The 5,459-nt window shown below is 28.4% G+C and overlaps 1 long non-coding RNA gene across 1 annotated transcript; it reads right to left on the minus strand.

Moving 5' to 3' along the window:
• Window positions 1–2,681: 2,681 nt before the first annotated feature.
• On the minus strand, window positions 2,682–5,459 carry LOC107901534 (uncharacterized). The gene is made up of 2 exons (XR_001685289.2): window positions 5,178–5,459; window positions 2,682–5,010 (listed from the first exon to the last, which is right to left on the minus strand). It is a non-coding gene; the product is annotated as an uncharacterized lncRNA (long non-coding RNA).

Here is a 5,459-nt window from a genome sequence, read left to right on the forward strand (position 1 = left end):
AAATTATTCAAATCAACATAAAATGTGAATTAGTTTATATTTTTTTAAATAGTTTTACTTTGGGTAAAATATATTTACTTTAATATTAAAATAAAGGGCTTTTATGAGTAAAAACCATAAGTTAATGGATTATTTAACTACAAAAATAGGTTAAGGGCTTGTTTAAAAACAATATAGTGAATTGAAGGGGAATAAAAAGAAAATAATAAATAAGGAGGGCTTACAAGGCAATTAACCATATTTAAAGTTTGGTTCCGGCACACGTCAGGCGCCACCCTTTCACTTTTCTAAAAGTTTGGTTCCGGCACACGTCAGGCGCCACCCTTTCACTTTTCTTCTAGTAGCCACTCTAAATGGGAAATTTTCATAATAGGTCCCTAAATACTTTAGATCATTACATTTCAGTCTAGTGCCGCCAATTTGATAGGCAGCACCAGTAAAACTATACCATTTTGGTAAATAATCTTATGGGCATACTATTTCAATTATTAATATTATTTTTTGTATTATTTAGGTGAAAAGCCTTAACTTTTACTTAGTTTATCCATTATTGAAATTTCTATATTGAAAATTTAAATTTTAAAACATTAAAATCAATTAAATAAAAGATAAAATACAAAAACGATCATTAAATTATTCTTCATGTTTCATTTTAGTCACTGAACTTTTAAATTTTTTATTATACTCATTAAACTGTACAAAATCAAATATTTTGATCACTGAACATTAATCGTCGTTCGTTTGAATAGTAATGGAAGTGCTAATGTAAGTTTTTTTTGTTGATCTAATAACAAATTTAACCCTCTAATAATCCCGTAATAAACACATCTAGAACGTTTTGCTAACACAAATTTACTAAAACAACACAATTATATCTTGGACTCTCAAAATTAAAATAAGATAATTCAAAATATGTTTTAAAGTTAAAATATAATTTTTCTTTTTGGTGAATTATAAGATGAGGGCAAAGCCCTAACAACAACCCAACTAGCACAACTCGACTCAGGCTATATCTAAAGCGATAAACACCCTAACCATCTAAATAAAAAAATGCCTAAATCACCCTCAAACTTGAAAAGCATCAACATTCTTTGCTTGGGTGATGGTCCTCCAATCACAATATTTTTTTTATTTGAAAATTCTTTGAAACAAAATATTGTAAGAACTTGTTTAGTATTGCTTAAAAAAAATATTTTTAGAAGAAAGGTTGTGCTAAACAAATTTTTTTTTTTGCTGAAAATTTTGACTTTTGAAAAGGAAAAGCTAAAATTTTTAGTTTTTCCCATGCTAAAAGCACTTTTGGTGCTTAATTATTTTTTTACCCTTCTAACAACAAGATACTTTCCCTTCTTTTTTTTTTCTTTTTGTTCTTAGTGCTTAATTACAAATGTATTAATATCTAATTACAAATATTTAATGGTTATATTTAATTATTTAAAATATAGTTTATATATTCTAATTAAATTTTATAAATATTTAATATTTGTTGCTTAAAAAATATTTAAAATTTATATTTCATATATTAAAATATTAACAATAAGTTATAATAAATTATTTTTTATATTCTTACTAAAATATAATAATAGTAACTAATTTGAACATTATTTAAACTCATATTTGTTACTTGATAATACCATGTCTAAAATGAATATTTTATTTTTTAAAAGTACTTTTTGACAACAATTCTAAACACTAAGGGCACGTTTGGTTCGTTGAAACGGAATAGAACTGTAATGGAATAGAGGCGTAATAGTAATTCAATTGTTTGGTTGAATGGAATGGAATAGAACTGTAATAGTATTCTTGTGTTTGGTTGAATGGAATGATGTTGTAATAGCATAAGGAAAAAAACTAAAATGACTAGAATACCATTAGCAAAATTTTTGTTAGGTAAATGATTATTGTTATTGTTATTAAATTTTAATAAAATTATTGTTAAATATATTTTTATTAAAATAATAATAAATAATTTAATCATATTTTAACATAATTATTATTAAATATAATTTAATAAAATAATATACAATTTAATAACACTCTTAATATAATTATTATATGAATTAAAAAATCATAATATATAATATTATTAAAATAATATATAATTTACTTTATTATTTTTAAACTGCATTACAATTTTATGTGCTAAAAGCAGAGAAAAAGTTAAAAAATTATTTTAAAGGTTAAAAATGAATAATTAATTTATAAGAGATCAAATTATAATTTTATAATTATATTAATTTATGATTTCATAAAATTTAAAAGGTTTCTATAACAAATTTACCAGTCAAGTCTTCATGACTTTATTATTACAATATAAATTGAATTTATTCAAAGGAATACCTTTGCATAATATCTATACGAGGAATATATTATGTCCAATCAATTATAAAACTTACAAAATTATATTTCAACAAAATTATAGAAACTCATTAAAAATAGAAAAAGTAAAAAGATTATTAAAAAAATCTTAGTATGGAATAATATTAAAAATTTTGGATCAATACGTACATGTGAATACAAAAATAAAACAATAACAAGACCAGTATTTTCTTTCTCAAAATTATAACATGCTAGAGAGATGGACTAGTGGTTCTATACGGAGCTACCATTTTTTTTTTCATTTTGTTAAATTTATTTTTTGGAGCAAATAGCATATAGTATTATTAACATTTAAACATGGATCTTTTAAGAATTTTGTATATAAAAATCTCAAAAATATTGAATAGACCTACACTAGATACATCATACATACCCTACTCAACACCTACAATCGAATGAATACAAATAACATAAATCGTAGATTGTGCAGATTATGTTGAACCCAGATAACAGCTTTATTCAAAGTATACTTTGTATCCACGCCATCAATCTCTTCCTTCGTTTCAGCTTCATTGAGAGACTTTGATGTTGATTCGAATAACTGCTTATTCAAAGTATACTTTTCACTGTTATCAATCTTCAGACATTCCTCATCGTAAATTTTCCTTTGGTGCATCCGAAGCACAATCTTAGGCTTCTGAAAGAGCAACCACATTTGTCTAATTCTTTTATAATCCAAAGTACCTGAAAATAATGCAGTAAATAGAACTTGTTCTTGGAAGTCACACTTTCAGTATACCGTCACAGTATAGAGACCATTATTATGGCTCAGCCATTGATCAAGGCATCTGAGCCACTCTTGACTCTTGGCACATAAGCAAAAATTTAATATAAAAACTTACCTTATGAAATCCATCATTCCTGAAATTATAGAAACTTAATGATACAAAATAACATCAATGACAAATTTACAGCTCACTTGCAAAAGAGTTGGGGCACATAATTTACAAATTTCACCTAGATTTGATGAAATGAACAAAAATTCCTACTTACACAGCGTGGAATGTATTACCACCAAGATTTGATTAGTCAAAGCACACATATAATGATCACCGTGATCCAATAATATATAACCAGCTTCAAACCAGAAATAATTACCAAAAATTGATATAACTACCAAGAACCTTGGAAAAACTCAAGCAAGCCATTAACCTCATGCAATAAATAATGAAAAAAATGCAACAAATAATTCCTACAAAATTAATTATGGAAAAACCTCATCTATAGATATAAGGAGGGGAAACAACTTTCAGTAAAAGAATTAGCACAAATAGTGTTTAAAGATGCCACAGCAAGGAACAAGGATGAAAGCATTTGGAACCTTAATAAAGCATTTGGAACCTTAATAATTATATCCCTATGATAGTACTTATAGAAAGAAAATGAACTCCGTATGTCTGGTGTATCTTTGACAGGGCGAGGGGATTTTTAATTGGAATAGCCTGTAAAAATCAAATATCATAAAATGAACTCTTTCTAAAAGTTCCTGGATTTTCTTCCTGATCTAAATTTCTTCCAAGTCTAAACCTCCATCATTTCATTAAGACACATTCAAGAATACAATACCTCCTTAAAAACATGTTCTTTCAGAAAAAGCCGATAGTGTTGCACCTGAGGAACATCAACATCATCAGCATACACGGAAGAAAGTGTCTTCAGTCTTAATGAAACCATGGTATAAACTATCAAGCAAATAATCAATTTTGGGGCATGTAGACAAGAACATCATATGAACACTAAGCAGAAAATCCAAAATTTAACAAAATGCGGCAGATACTAAATGGTGAACCAACATGCAGCTCAGAAAAGTAACCAATTTTGAAGCAACAAACACAGGTTTAAACAGGCTTCACCTAATTACCAATGAAAAATGGATTGCTCTGCCTAAAGATTCATGTAAAAATTTACTTGAATTATCAATCACTTGCAAAAGCTTACATTTATTCCTCAATAACAACATAAAATTTCACATTATCAAAACTTACCATGACAGTACGAGTATCTTGGCAGTTCCGTGAAAGTTTTAGACTATTAAGTTATTATGTAGAAACTAAAACTCTAGTTACAGATATAGTAGGTCATAATTTAAAAACTGAATTAAAAAATAACACAAAGAACCATGCACTTGAAAAGAGAAAGCAAACAAGCAGGAAACATAGGAACTCTCAGAAAATCCCAAAATATAACAAAGTTATTTGCATAAAGAAGTATCGTGCCAATAATATAAGTAAATTTTCAAATTAGACATTGAATTCAATCAACAATAGTCACCAATAATAAATCCCACATTGCTTATTGCTTATTGCTTTTGTGGATCCTTCACAAAACTTACTCGAAGTTGAAACACCTATCATTTCAACAATTACCCAACAATGCAAAACTATCAAATTAACAACAAGAAGAAGAATCAAAGGAAGAAGAAGATAAAGAAGAGAACTTATAGCCCATAAATATCAACTGCTCGAACCCAGAACTGAAATGAACGATGCCAAGGTCTTAAATGAAGGGAAACCTTATCTTGAATCGCTTTGAACTCAAAACCAGAATGTAATGTGTTCTTCAATTAAGTCTGGATTTTTTCCCTTGCTGAAGATTTTGCCCTTAATTGGGAAATTTCTACGATCTCGATTGCTACAAGGAAAAGATTGAAAAAATTGGTGAGGGGCAATGGTGTTTAGAGCTTTATAAATGGAGAAGGTAATGAACGTAGAGGCTGTAGTTGAAACTGCAGAAAGGATGATGATGAAAAATGAGGCTAAAAATGAAAAAGAAAGAAGGTAATCTCTCAGCATTCCTACCGTGCTCTGAACGGCAATAAGAAGGCGAACAGAAACAGTAGCAGCAGATGGGGAAATAAGAAGGAAAAAAAGGGAAACGCAGAGATGGAAAGGAAAGGAGAAGATGAAGCTGAGGGCAAAAAATTTACTCCCGTGGAATGGAATGGCTATGGCTATTCACTGGTGAAGGAAGGGAATGACTGTTCAACGTTTTCCCGTAATAGCGCCTGAATGGATTCAGGCTGTAATACCATTACAGCCAACCAAATTAATGTTTGGTGGAATGGATTCAGGCTGTAATAC

The sequence above is a fragment of the Gossypium hirsutum genome, chromosome D06 (assembly GCF_007990345.1).
Source record: "Gossypium hirsutum isolate 1008001.06 chromosome D06, Gossypium_hirsutum_v2.1, whole genome shotgun sequence".
NCBI classification, from domain to species: Eukaryota; Viridiplantae; Streptophyta; class Magnoliopsida; order Malvales; family Malvaceae; genus Gossypium; species Gossypium hirsutum.